This window comes from Hipposideros armiger, unplaced genomic scaffold (genome assembly GCF_001890085.2).
Source record: "Hipposideros armiger isolate ML-2016 unplaced genomic scaffold, ASM189008v1 scaffold_125, whole genome shotgun sequence".
NCBI classification, from domain to species: domain Eukaryota; kingdom Metazoa; phylum Chordata; class Mammalia; order Chiroptera; family Hipposideridae; genus Hipposideros; species Hipposideros armiger.
Genome location: NW_017731475.1, coordinates 975,287 through 990,776, shown reverse-complemented (window position 1 = coordinate 990,776; position 15,490 = coordinate 975,287).

Genomic DNA, 15,490 nt, shown 5'->3' with positions numbered 1-15,490 from the left:
CATCCCAATCATACCAATGAGGTACTTCATTTAAAATTCAGGAATGTATAGATAGTATATAGATTCCTTTTTATAATATTATTCTTTTTATTTTTTTATTTTTTAAATTGTTAGTTTCAGGTGTACAGAACAATGCAATAGTTATCCTTTTCACCCTCACAGAGTAACAACCCCCCTACCCCCCATGTATTGCCCTCCCACTCCCGATATCATGCTTATCTATTACAATTCCATTGATTCCAATCCCCCTCTCTATTCCATGTCCTGAGACTAAATGTATATATAATTATAGTTGACATACAATCTTATTCAACATCAGTTTCAGAAATACAGTGTGGTGGTCAGGCCTCTACACCGACTATGAAGTGGTTTCCCCAACAGGACATGAGTCCATCTGGCCCCCTAAGAAATATTTACAACATTACTGATTATATTCCTCAGACTGTCTTTTCCTATTCCTGAGGCCATACTGTAATTACCAATTTGTATTGTCTCATCCCTTCCCCTTCTCCTTCATCCCCACCCCCTCCCAACTAACAACCCTCAGTTCTTCCTCTGTGTCTCTGAGACTATCTCCATCCACTTCTCCCATCCATTCAGATCCTTAGAATCCACATATAAGTGAGATCATATGATATTTGTCTTTCTCTGACTGACTTATTTCACTTAGCATATAATATTATTCTTTATATTTCCAAGGCTATATAAATAAGTCAGTTTTTCTTCTTCCCTCAGCTGAAGTTGCTATATAAAATCTGTTACTAAGATCAAAATATCTGTTGAATTAGTCTTTATTTTTCCTTCTATTTTCCCTGCCACCACCCATGTCTAGGTTTTTATGACTTCACTCCTGGATTACCACAATAGGCTTAAAACAACAACAACAACAACATTTTATTATGGTAATATTTAAACAAACACAAAAGTAGGGAGAAGAGTATATTGAACCACCATGTACCTATCATGAAGCTTCAGCAGTTATAATCATTTTGCCATTCTTGGTTTTTGTCCCCTCATTTTTTTCTAGAATATGTTAAAGCTCATCCCACTCAAAGAATGTCTGTATGTATCTTTAATAGATAGATAAATAATTTCCCCTCATTGTTATCTAATTATTTTTCCTGTAATCTTCTCATCTTTCTCACCGATCCAAACATTTCCAAGCATTTGACATACTCTTACAGAAACCTAAAAAGGTTTTCAGAGTCTCAGTATTGCTTATTGAATCAAATCCAAACTCTTGCCCTGGTTTACAAAGCCGTCTACTTTATCTTCCCCGTCATCTAATCTTACTTCAATTATCCCCCAACAGGTTCTCAGGTGGGTCTCCTCACTGCTCAGCCAAGGCCCCATTTATTCCTGTCTCTAGTCATGCTCTTGCCTACCCAAATTCTGTGCCTCCTTACAAAGCTCTGCTTGTGTGCCACTTCCTCTAAGAAGCTTTGTCCAACTCAATACTGACTTCTCTCTTTCCTGAACTCTTGGCTTTCAACACAATTCCTTTGACTTTAAATGTGCTATTTTCTGTGGTATCTCAGTCTTAATAACTGTCATCTTGAAAGTGGGCTCTGAATTACTTACTGGCAGCATTTGGTTTTAAAGACAACTTTAGAATGTTTGGGTGAATGGTACCTTTAGGGATACAAAGGTATCCCTTCTGGGGTGCTGGACAGAATCTAACATCCATATGGTAGACAGAATTCCAAGATGGCCCCATGTGTTACTCTTGTGATTATGTTCTGTAACATGGTGAAAGTGATTTTTCAGGTGTAATCAATGTTACTAATCAGTTGACCTTACTATCCAGGTGCACCTGATCTAATCACATGAGGCCTTCAAAAGCGGAGAGTTTTCTCCGGCTGGTCATAGAAGCAGAAGTGAGAGAGATTCTAAGCCTGAGAAGGATTCAATCCATAATTATTTTCTTTAAAGGTAGAGGAAGGGGGCCACGAGCCTAGGAATGCAGGCAGTTTCTAGATAGTCTGAAAGAAAATGGGATCTCAGTCCTGTATGCCCAAGGAACTGAATTCTGCTAACAAGCTGAATAAGCTTAGAAGGAGATTCTTCCCCACAGCCTTCAGATAAGATCCCAGCCCAGCCAATACCTTGACTTGGAACTCGTGACACTCTATGCAGAGCATACAGGTAAGACTGCTGGACTTCTGGCCTGCCAAACTGTGAGATACTAAACTAGTGGTGTTTTAAGCGGCTAAATATGTGGTAATTTGTTATGCAGCAAGAGAAAACTAATACAATATGTAACACAGGGTTTGAGCTTGTAGTAAACTTTTGTGCGTTTCCTGCTATTTTCCTTCTTGGTTTTATTGCAATGTGATTGATATACTGCACTCTAGAAGTTTAAAGTGTGCGTACAGCATTATGACTTGACATGCATACATTGCAAAATGTCACCACAGTAAGTTTAGTTAACACACATTACCTCATTTAGTTACAGAAAAATTTTTGTTTTTAGTTGTGATAAAAATTTTTAGGAACTACTATTTTAGCAACTTTCAAATATACCATACAGCAGTGCTAACTATAGTCGTCATGTTCTACATTACATCTCAGCACTTAACTTACAACCGCAAGTTTGTACCTTTTGGTCACCTTCCTCCAATTCCCCCACCTCCTACCGCACCCTCCACCTTGGTAACCACAAATCAGTTCTTTTTCTCTGTGAGTTTTTTTTTTTTTTAAGTTCTCCACACATAAAAATATGGAATGCTTCACAAATTTGTGTGTCATCCTTGCCCAGGGGCTGTACTAATCTCTGTATCATTCCAGTTTTAGTCTATGTGCTGCCTGAGTGAGCACCCTGCTATTCTTATTAAGACTCCCAATCAGTAAGGGAGGTTTTCCAGTAAAAGGGAGCACTTGTCTTAGCACACATAGTGATTTCGCAGGCTAGCAGTGCCTTTTGATTATGTTATCTTGCACTTGTCTATCAGTTTTTCACTACAGATAGGAAAATTTCAAGGAAAGTCTAGCTTCCCTGTTGCGTGTCTTTTCAAAAAGTTTATCAGAGGGTCCTTGAGCAGGGGCAGGTTATTAGGACAGTTTATCTGAACCAGCAGTAGTATCAGTTCACTATGCAGTCAGACTCTAACATTTTACTTCTGCTATGAGACTGGGGCAGGTTTTGCAGGCAATGTACCCCTAAACTCTGCAGCAGCTAAGATTTCAGATGGTAGAACTTGTTTATAAAATCAATACAGACCCTCACTCCCTTTAGGAACTGATCTACCAAAAGTTATTGAGGACACTTAGGAAGATGAGAACTAAAGTTACAGTTTCTTCTGCAGCCTAGAATTGCCGATGATGGACAGGGGTTTTATTAGTTTAACGGGCATCTATTTCTCCAGTCACACACATATAACACAAATGGTTAGATGTTAATTTGGGGTGCTTGTGTGTGATTCATAAAGAACTTGTCCCTTATAAAATTTATTGCTGAATGACTCATTATAGGATGACGAAGATGATAAAACTTCTAATTTAAAGAGAGAGGCATGTATCCTTTTGAAAATCAACTTTGTGAGGTATAATTTATATACAATAAAATGCATACCTTTTAAATGTATAATTCAATAAATAGATACACCCATGTAACCATCACCACAATGAAGATATAGCACATCTTTCTTATACCAGGATTTCCCTCGTACATGCACTTTTGCAGTCAATCCTCCTTTTGCCCACTGCTCCAGGTAACCATTGAGCTGACTTCTGTCACTACGAATTAGTTTTGCCTCTCTAGCACATCATATGAATGGACTATTACACTATGTAGTTTTTATGTTGAGCATCTTTCATTCAGCATAATGTTGTTGAGATTCATCCACATTGTTTCACTTACTAATTTATATTTTTATTACTGAGTAGTATTTTATTATGTTAATGACACAATTCGCTAGCCATTGATAGGTATTTGGGTTGATCCAGTTTTTGACTATTATGAATAAAGTTGCTATGAATAGTTTTTGTGTGGATATATGTTCTTATTTCATTTCGGTAAATACCTAGGAAAGGAGTAGAAGGTTCATAAGTGCATGGTTAACTTTAAAAGAAACTGTCAAACTGTTTTCCAAAGTGGTTGTACCATTTTTCAGTTTCAATAGCAACATAGAAGAGACCTAATTATTCTCCATCTTTCTCAGAACTTGGTATTGTCAGTCCTTTTAGATATTAGCCTTTCTAATGGTACCTTATTTTAGCTTTAATTTACAATTCTCTAATAACTAATGATATTGAACATCTCTTCTTGTGCTTATTAGCCATTCATATATCTTCTTTGGTGAAGTTTTTCTTCAGGTCTTCTGCCCATTAAAAATGGATTGTTCGTATTATTATTGAATTGTAAAAGTTTTAAAATATATTCTGGGTAGAAGCCCACTGTCAGATATGTGTATTATAAAATCTTCTCCCAGTCTGTGGCTTGGCTTTTTGTTATTTCTTTAAAAAATCTGTTTTGTCCCATTCTTACATTATTCTCCTGGGCCTGTAAATACACATATTTAGATCATTTTCTGTTGTCCTACAGTTCTCTAAGGATTTGTTTATTTTTCTTCAATCTATTTTCTCTCCTTCATTAGTTTGGATAATTTCTATAGAACTGTCTTTCTATGTTCAAGTTCACCACTTTCTTTTCCCATCTCTTATCTACTGTGAATTTTTTTGTTACCGTACTTTTCAGTTCTAAATTTCCATTTAGCTCTTTTTTATAGTTTACTCTGCTGTGATTCCCTATCTTTTTATTCATTAAATCCACATTTTTAAAATTCTTTGAACATGTATATGTCTAATTCTTTGATACTTGTTTATAGCAGCTACTTTAAAGTCCTTGTTTTCTAATTATCTCAGAAATGTTGGGACCAGTGCTTTTTCCTTGACCCTATGGGTTATGTTTGCCTTTTTTTCCTTTTTACATGTCTAGTTGTCTAGTAATTTTTTTCAGTGTGTACTGGACATTGTTGGTCATGATTGTACAGGCTCTGGATTTTTGTGATCTTTTTTTTGAGAAGTGTTGCCTTTTCTTCCATTAGGCAGCTCATTATTGGTTGATTACCTCGCACTACTGTAGGCTTGTCTCTATGCTTTGCTAGGGTACATCTTTGGAAAGCTCAGTATGTTTCCCAAGCTCCTCTATCTTGGCTGGTTTCAACCTCCAACTTCGGTTTTCACTGCAGATCTTTTAAAGGGTTGGTTTTAGACTTTATTAGTGTGCGCCTGGAGTGGACCTTACCCTCGAGCATGATTCTAATCTTTTCTGTTATCTCAGATAGATGCCTGATGTGTTATAAATTGATAATAATGTCTTGCCACTCTGGCTCAGAACTTCAATGTCTACTAGCACTTTTTGATATCTAGTATCTCTATTCTGCTCATGTCTCTAGATCAACTGGGTTTTTGTCAGTAGCCTATTAGTTCTACTCTCTTGACAGCTCTAATATCTGTACACATCTCTATTTCACTACCCCTGCCTTAATTCAGGTTTCATAATCTTGTCCAGATCATTACAATGGCCTCCATACTGGTTTCCAAGCTTCCAATATTACTTCTTTGCTTATATTTAACCTCTACATTTCACCTAGAGTGAACTTTCTAAGACTCTTAAGAGTTAAAACACTATTGGCACCCTACTCAAGCTCAGCACCCTAGCACATCATTCATAGCTATTCATGAGGTCCCCTGCTTACTTCTTCAGAACCATCATTATTGGGTCTTGTTCCTTGCATTCTATGATGTTCAAGTAGTCCCAAATTATTTGACATTTTCTGAATGTGCCATATGTTTTATGTCTTTATGCTTTTGTTCATGCTGCCCTGAAAGTCTTTCCTCATGTTATCTGTTCAGTGAACACCAACTCATTATTGAAGACTCAACATAGTCCATCTCCTGCCTTCTTCCCAAAGACCACTTGACTATTCCCTCTTTTGTCCCCACAGTTATCTGTTTGCATACCTGTCATAACACCTATACAGTTTTGTCTCCAACTTACTAGAAACCAAGCTCCCCAAGGTCAAGTCTGTCTCTTATTCACCATTGAACCTTCAGTGCCTAGCACAGTGTCTGTCACATAATAGGTGCTTAATAAACATTTGCTGAACTCATCAATGAATAAAGTTTTTACTGTATTATGACCTTTACAATTTAATAATTTTCTTAAATCTGTTTTAAATTTATGTTTTGGAAAATTTTTGATCAAGTGTTCTCTCATTTCATGAGAAGCTGATGATCCTATTTTGTGTGACCACTTGAAGTTCTCTCTAGCTTTCTATTGGTCACTATGCATTTATTTGTGTGTGACATGGCCAATTGGCATTACTTCAACTGGGCTCACCCATGGCTGTCTGCTTGCGTATAGAAACTCAACTTGCACTGTGGAAGTAAAAAAGGGAAAAACAGGGGATGTCGAAAGTGAACATGAATTTCCCATTAGTGGCTAACTGACTCTGAACTTCCCCTCCACTGAGGCTCAGAGAAAAGTCAAAGCTATCATTGTGTGCTCAGGTCTGAAGTGGCTACAGGTCACACTGTGAGTCACCTCTTTCTCTGTTGTGTTCAGTGTCATATTAAATTTATAAACTTTCACCCCAGGAATTTTAGTCCCAAGGTGTTTGGGTTCAACATATTTGCTATGGAAGCTGAGATTTCATCTTTCCTTGTGAAAGTGAAGACATTAAATCCTCTAAAAATATTTTGTCCAACTAATCATGCCATTTCATTGTATAAAAAAACCCAAACACTGACATAGTAGATGATTCTTATTAATTAATAAAGCAACCACGTTTATGCCCAGTCAGTTCTTGCCCATGAGTGAGAACAGGTGGGAAAAGGGTGGAAATATTCTGTATCCTTATCTCATCATGACCAGGGTTAGGGTCTGGGTGAGAATCTGTCTCTTCTCAGTGGAATGCCTGCAAGTGCAAGCTTGGAGCTTTCTGGAAAAGAAACAGCCATCTCTTGAGATATTCCAGGAAAGATCCAAGTTGTAAAGAAAGTATTTAGCACCATATTTTCAAATTTTCATATTGCCAAGTTAGACCACAGCAATGTTTCTCAAATTTGCATTTTCAGTAGAATCAACTAGGCAGCTTGTTAAAACAGATAGCCCTGGTTTCTACCCCTGGCAATTCTGGTTCAGCAAGCTGGGGTGGACCTTAGGAAGCTATATTTTTAATAATCTCTCTGGATGATTTTGATGCACAAAGAAGGAAAGCTCTCTCTTTTCTTGGATTGTTGGAGCTGAACAGGACAACATGATTATTTGCAAAGGAGCTCTTGACATTCCGAGTTTGTTGACAGACCAATGTACCTTTATAAAAACAGTTTCCTAAAACTGTCTTTCTGTCTCAAACCTCATCTATCTGCAGTGTCTGGAAGTCCATTTAATCTTGTGGAAAACACTCAGGAGCAGAAAGCAAAGGTGGTATGCAAGAAAGATTCAGGCTGAGGAGAAGTATCAGCAGTGAGCTGGAAAGCCTACCCTTAAGTTCTGCTGGGATAAGCATTCCACTGACCTGAGTTTGTGGAGCACCACGGCTATATTGTCCATCACCACTGCACCATTGATGCATTGTGGAGTGAATTGAGTTTGCACCATTGCGCCCTCCTGCCAAGACTTACATCTGGTTATAAAGGTAGTGCCAACCTAAAGTTTGGACAAATGTGACATGGTGATAATACAAATGGAAAAGGGGCAGAACAGATTAAAAGATGGACAGCTGCTTGAAGAGGTAAACAGATATGTGGACATTACTGTCTCTCAACCTGCTTTGTGCTATGAGTTGAATTCCAAAAGGTTGGTTGAGTTCTCCAGCCTCCAAAAGGTAGGTTTGGTGTCACTGTTTGTAGCATCTTTCTGCTCTATAAGCTCTGGAGTTTAGGGTGTCTAGTGGAGATGTAAAGGAGTGGTGGTAGCTGATGATTTTCTCTTAAGTTTCATCAAATAATGAATAACTTATATAATATTCATGAGAAACATGAAATTTCAGAGAGAGAGCTTTTAAGCAACCATTTCCTAGGTGTTATTTTGACCTCAGGAGATTCAGGGGGTAGGAACAGCACACCAAAACCTTGTGGTAGGCTGCAGATATGTTTCAGCAGGTCTCAGTAACCCAAGTGTTACCTGTTACATGGACAAGGGATTGCTGTGGTTTCTTTTTGAAGAAAAGATTTCACAAAATAGACAAACAATTTTCTATCTATGACATCCTCATTTCTGGGGTTGAGGAAATTAGTAGAAATTTTATTTTTCTTAAAATAAGGAGACATAATTATCTTTAGGTTTGAAAAATTAGAGAAGGGCACTGAAAGTCAGGGACTTAGAGACTATCAGAAAGAAGGAACCTTAGAGGTATCAAGTTCTACCCATGGAATCACCTTTATCACTCTCTTTCAAGTGGTTGTCTAGCTTTATATTGATAGGACAGGAAAATCCAGTGCTACTTTTCCCTAATAAGTCACTAAAGTTCAAATGTAAAGGGGGTGGGTGAAGTACCTCTAACCAGCCCTTTGTTTCTCTAGAGGGCAGTACCCTAACACCTGCTATCACCAAGCCCAGAAAGTTTTACTCAAGTTTTTGGCGAAGTAGTCACTTGGGTAGAACATAAAGTCCTGCACAGTGTCTCTCGTCTGCCAAATAGCATTGGCATTGGAGCCACTTCCAGTTGAGTGAGAATTTCGTGGCTGTTTGACTTTCATTATGTTATTCAATCTGTCAAGCCTTTGAATTCTCCCTTGTAAAATGTAATCACCTATACTTTGCATGGATTGAATAATAATCCATGTGCAAAATAACTGGCATACAATAGAGATAATAAATTCTATACTTTTGCCTGGGTGAATAACATTTTTGTGATGACATGAATATTATTCTCCATTACTGATCGCACTCCTCCTACGTAGGACAGTCATGAGACTAGATTTAACAGGGAACACTGAGAAGGTAAAACAAATATAATTTGGAGGCATAGGTAAAGGTGAGCCTGTTAAAAGCAAACAGCCTGAGGCATCTCTCTTCACTGACAGCATCCTGTCTGTTTTGGCAAAAGCATGTGTGGGTAAGAAAAATGTCTTACTTGACATTGTCCTAAAAAGGCCAAGCTCCAGTGACAATGCTTGTAGCCCTGGCACACACTCCCCAAAGGATAAGTTCATTTCAAACATGCAAATACAAATCTTTGTGTTTTCTGCAAATTAATTTTTGCTAAGTACATTTTACTTGTTTTGTTTCCTTCACACCACTCTGTGATAGGCCAATATTATTGCCTCCCTAGCATTCTTCCCAAATTTAATTTTCATCTTTTCTCTTCTGGCCCCAATCCTTTCAACAACTTGGCCAGTGCCTCCCCATTGATCTCTCCAACCCCCAACTTCCTGCCCTATGTATATTTCTTTGGAAGGGTATCCAGAGTTGGTAACTTCTCATCATAATGTTTATATAACAACTCTTATATAAACCTCCTTACAAACTGATTTCACTGGCATGGTATGATTTACTCCGAATAACCCTGTGTGGTAGGTTATCTCAAATCTGAGAATGAAAAAATTGAGGTTAGGAGAGGTGGCAAAGCAAATATCAGATCATGACCTGGTTCATCTTCACTATTATTATTAATCCTCTGTTTTGCATATTGTACAAGATTGTGTCCTTTGCAGAGAAAATTCTTGTAGTGACTGGTGAGTCTTGTAAATTGCATTTTAAGAGTCTCAATTCTAGGCGCTGTTTTAATTAGGACAGCACTTTATGGAGTCTCTTGCATTGTTGCATGAATGTCTATGTTAGGGTGGTCAGAAACGGGAAATTGTCTTAGTGGTTAAGAAACTGCTGAGTATCAAAAACAGGAGAAGGAAATATTTAACACAAAAAAAGGATATTTGAGTTACTAAAACAAAATGTGATTTGAATAATTATGACTTTAGAATCCACATGAGTCTATAATGTTGCTAGTGAGGTTCTCTGAAGGCTATTCTAAAAATTGCAGAGCAACTGGTGGAAAAAAAGTGTTGAATAAAAGAAAGGCTATTCTCACAGCTCCCTATTGTGGTTGTGAGACAAATTTTATGTAATAAAGTGCTCTTTAAAGTATGAGCTATAGGGCCCGCCGAGTGGTGCCATGGTTGAGGGCTGGCTTGGTGTGCCGGAGGGCCCCGGTTCGGATCCCGCATGTGGGGGCCGGTGACGCTGCCCTCCGCGGCTGGGATGCTGGTCGGCAGCTCGATCTGGAGCTGGGCTGCCGTGGGTCGCCGGCGACGGCGTGGGCTGCAGCCCCTGTGGCAGTGGGTTGCTGTGGTCTGCCGTGTGTGGCCAGTGGCCAGCGTGAGCGGCAGCAGCCGCAGTGAGCGGCCATCCAGAAGCCGGCGACTGATCTGCCTCACCTGGGAGGAGCGCAGTGATGGTGCCAACTTGGGCCGGTGGGGCAGCGTCCTCCATGGCTGGACTGAGGAGCGGAACGACGGTGGCTTGTCTGTTTCCCTTCCCCCGGTTCCCCAGCGCTGTTCCCACCCCCCCAATTCCCCAATTAAAAAAAAAAACTTAAAAAAAAAGTATGAGCTATAGTTTTATGTAGCTGATTTCAGTTAGTTCTAAACAAAGAACATTAAACACTTTGGTTAGATCTTATGGAGCTGTAGCTTTCGCCACACAAGTTATTTAAATTTCACAACATTTCTGAAAGATTGGTAAATAATTTTCTCTTTTTGTCACAGAATAAACCCAGATATGAATAATAATAATTAAAAAATAATAAATATACTTTATTTATAAAATTTTTATTTCTTCTCCATAGTATTTGTTACAATTGAAATTCATTCTTTTCTTTTTCTATTAAAAATTTTTAAAAAGATTTTTATTAAAATATAGCTAACAGACAATATTATATTAGTTTCAGGTGTACACAATAGTTATTCAACATTTATATACCTAAAGAAGTGATCGCCCTAAGCCCAGCAATCATCTGACACTGTGCTATGTTATCACAGTATTATTGACTATATTCCCTATGCTGTACATTACATCCCCATGACTTATTTGTTTTATACCTGAAAATTTGAACCTCTTATTCCCCTTTACCTTTTTCCTCCCTTTAAAAATTTGTAATTATGGTTGACGTTTAATATTTTATATTAGTTTCAGGTATACAGCATAGTGGTTAGACATTTATATAATTTAAGAAGTGACCCCCCGGTTAGTCTAGTATTCACCTGGCTCTATACATAGCGTTAAAATATTACTGACTATATTCCTTATGCTTTACACCCCCATGACTATTTCGTAACTACCAATTTGTACTTCTTAATCCCGTCACCATTTTAACCCAACCACCAACTCCCCTTCCATCTGGCAACCATCAGTTCTCTGTATCTATCTATCTGTTTGTTTTGTTTGTTCGTTTATTTTGTTCTTTAGATTCAACATACAAGTGAGATCATATGGTATTTGTCTTTCTCTGTCTGACTTATTTTATTTAGCATAATATCCTCTAGGTAGGATTGGGTTGTAATTTAGAAAAGTCTGCAGCAATGGGGAATAGACTTTGGTGGGTTACGGTGCAGAGGGAGAAACAGCAAAACAGGATTCTGCCTGTCTGGCTGTCTGGTTAGAATGCTAAAATAAAAGTCCAGGTAAGGATTGTTGAAGGCCTGAGCTAAGGCAGAGGCAGAAGGGAAAGAAAAAATCTGAGAAATATTCAGGGGACAGAATACACTGGATTTGTGGCTATGCTTTTGGACTTATGCAAGGATCAAATGTAATAATATATGCTCAAGAATAAAATATGACACACCCTACAAAGATGAAGAATGATCAAATAACTAGTGATGGAATTTGTAATATAAAAACCTTACTTATTACCTAAAATAAATGGTATCAGAAATGTCTGTCAGACAAAGATGTATATTTTCTCCAGTGTATAAAAAACCACAAAACTCCTATGTGACTTTAATGGAAAGATTTGAAGAGATGAAAATTCAAAATAATTTGATTATTTTATGTTAAATCTCTAATCCAAGTCCAGCAACCATGAAACACTGAACTTGGTGGAAATGGTGGTGGTGAGATGGAGAGAAGTAGGGAGAAAGACTGAGAGGAAGGGGAGCTAATTTTAGTGTAGGACTCTCACAGATCCCTGCCCTATGCTCTCTACAAGAGCATATTTATTTTAACAGAGTGTTGGCCTTTGCTACCTAGAATCTTCTGAGATGAGGGTGGCCCCCTCCTCAGGGACATTTAAGGAGTAGCATCACCATAAATCTTTCCCCATCTTTCCTCTAGGCAAAAGGGGGCCAACCACAATGTTCTGGAAAGAGGTGTTGCTTTGCTAATTTCCCATAAAAAGTGAGATCTGGAGGTGCCTAGATAAGTTGTTTGCGTATGGCAACAGTAAAATGAGCAAGGGCAAGCCAGTTCCTCATGGCTGCGCTCACATATTGCCCCAGGGGAATTGGCCTCTCATTGCTCTAACTCAGGAAAAACCCAGGACTGACCACACCCATAGGGTTCATCAGGTGGTCAAACATTGGAAAGAGGGAAAAACACACACAAAGGCAGAGATATAAAACTCTTTACTTATTTGCAAAAGTTTGAGACCTGGGGTGGTGGAAAATGAGATTGGAGAAAGAGGCAAAGACAATTCCAAATCTCCCGGGATTGCAGATTTTGAAGGGCCTTGAATTCTGTTTCAAGGAGTTGGCATTTAGGAGAAAGAGACACCCCAGAAATAACTCAGTCAAGGAAGAACCAGGATCAGGTTGTAATTTAGAAAGACCTGAAGGCTGTGAGGAGGATGGGTGGTAGTCCATAGCAGGCCTGGGAAGGGTAAGATCTGAAGACCCTGTTTGCCCAGCAAGAACATGTGTGGGACCTGATAAGAGTGTTTGCAATATACTGCTCTCCAGGTCCAGAAGAACTTAACTCAGGGATCCCATGGTAAGCAAGGAGTCAAGTCTTCATTACCCTGTCATCTTTCATCACATATAAACCTTCTTCATACTGGTCTCTCAGCTCCATCCTGAGAATTCTTGGTTCTTGCTCCAGGTGGGAGGAGCAGAGAACAGGTTTCAGTGGAGCTCCATTAATCACCAAGGAGAGGCAGTTGGCTATAAAATCCACATATAGTATGAGTTAGGAAAGTTTGAATGTGTGGCTGAAACCAAGCAGACACCTCACTCTGGTTTTGCCCTCTCTACCCTTGGGTGAAAATGAATCAAGCAAGGGAGTACCCAGGCAGGACATTGGGGCAGTCTGTTTTTTTTTTTTGTTTGTTTGTTTGTTTTTAAGATTTTTATTGGGGAATTGTGGGATGGGAACAGTGCTGGGGAATTGGGGGAAGGGGAACAGACAAGTTGCTGTCCTTTTGTTCTTCAGTCTAGTTGTGGAGGACGTTGCTTCACTGGCCCAAGCTGGCACCATCATTGCGTTCTTCCCGGGTGAGGCAGATCAGTTGCCGGCTTCTGGACGGCCGCTCACGCTGGCTGCTGGCTACACACAGTAGCCCATGGCAACGCACTGCAGCACGGGCTACAGCCTACGCTGTCGCTGGGGACTCACGGCAGCCCAGCTCCAGGTTGAGCTGTGGTTCAGCATCTTAGCTGTAGAGGGCAGTGTCACTGGCCCTCATATGTGGGATCCGAACCGGGGCCCTCTGGCGTCCCAACCCAGCTCTAAACCAATGTGCCACTCGGCCGGCCCTGTTTTTTCTTTTTTACAAAGGAGGAGTCCTCATGGTTGTTATTAGGGAGAAAGAAAAGGTTCCAAGCGTTCTGGAATTTTCTGTTTTTTCTATTTTTTCCACTTTATTTTTTCTTGTTTCCTATTTAGATGACTCCATTCTTTAGCTTTCTCTCTAACCTGGTTCTTGAGTGCAATAGCTTTTCTCTCTTCTTTACAAAATCTATCACTGTGCTAAGTACTGAATAGATCTTTAGAATTTGCTAATGAACTTATCTTATTTTAAAAGGTTAAACTGGAAAGGGGAAGCAAGATTTAGATGTTGTATATTAGTTGATTAAAGATAATTTCAATAATCTATGCTGCTGCCATCTGCCATCATTGACTCTCTAGTCCCAAAGGCATCTTGAAAACCCAATGATTCTAACTTGTTTCCTTCCTACAACTCTAAGCAGCACTTACCCTGCCTGTGAATATGCAGAGCGTGGGACTCTTGTGATCTTCCTAGGCAGCCCTTCTGACAAAACTGAAATCCGTTTCCCATAATGGTCATCCACTACTCATAGTTCCACTCTCTTACACGGAACAACTTTTACACTTTTCTCATAGTAGAGAAGGGGGACAAACAAGGTTGAAATCACAAGCACAGCAACCTTTGCCTCTGGCAAATGCTAGGACCAGTGCCATATGTTTTGCAATAATCACTCCTTGATTGAATTTGCTGCCCTTTGCAAGTAGTTCTTTCCCCTCTTTGCTCCTCTCTTCCTTCCCTTTAGCTCACTCTTCCAATATGTAAAACATCTAGAATCTGATCTTTACTAATAGTAGCAAAAATTCTTTGTTCTTAAGTCATTCCCAGTATGAAATACCATACACAATCTTATCTTGGCTTTTGGATTACGGCCTCAGTCTCCACAAATTGAACTTTGGTGTATTGGTTTTTTCCTGGTGAGACTCTGTAGCTTTGCTAAGAAGGATCTGCTAGAGAGGGAATATTTAAACTTCCTGAATATTCTGGCTACATGAGATTCCAGAATCTTCCACAATCTCTGTTCAGACTTTTAGGACTTAGTCCCCTTGTTACTCAGATGGTGGTCCAAATTATCTTAAAATAACAGGTGGGTCACAATTCAAGATGCACTTTTGAAATATTATCTCTCTTTGTGACATCTTTTCCTCTCTCTCTAGAATAAGTGGGTGGGCAGGTGGATGCGTGTGTAACAAAATATGGTGGATGAATTTTTCTTAGTGTGGTTGGGACTTATAGCTTTTTAGTAGTTGTTTTGCTTCTTCCCTTCTAGCCCTCTTTCGACCAACTTCTTCCATGTCTCTTCACTTTAACCACCCCCCCCCAAACCACAACCACAATCAAATAATTAAACACACGAAACAAAACTGTCTCGGTGTGACTATGTCTTCTGGTCACGCCATCCTTGTGAGAGACTCCTCCCTCATAAACACTAACAGGCAGGATTTGTTGACTGAGCCAGGCACGCAGCAGACTCTGCACCCTCAAGGCAGAAGAGAGAGGGAAGGCCAGAGCTTCTGGAAGGGTTTGGGCCTGTTGGTTCTTGGAAACTGGGGGGAGGGTGGGGCAAAGACACTCCCAAGAATCCTGGCAGACTCAGAAGGGAAAGGAAGAAAAATTTCCAGTGCTCGCAGCCATCAGGGTTACTTGTTCATTCGACAAAATTTGTAACTTGGTTGGTCCCTTTGGCTTCTGACTGAGAAATCTCCTGGGATTGCAGATCTGGCATGACAATGGATGAGCCCATTTTAAACAACTCTACTGTAAGCTTTTAAGGAGACCTTTAAAAT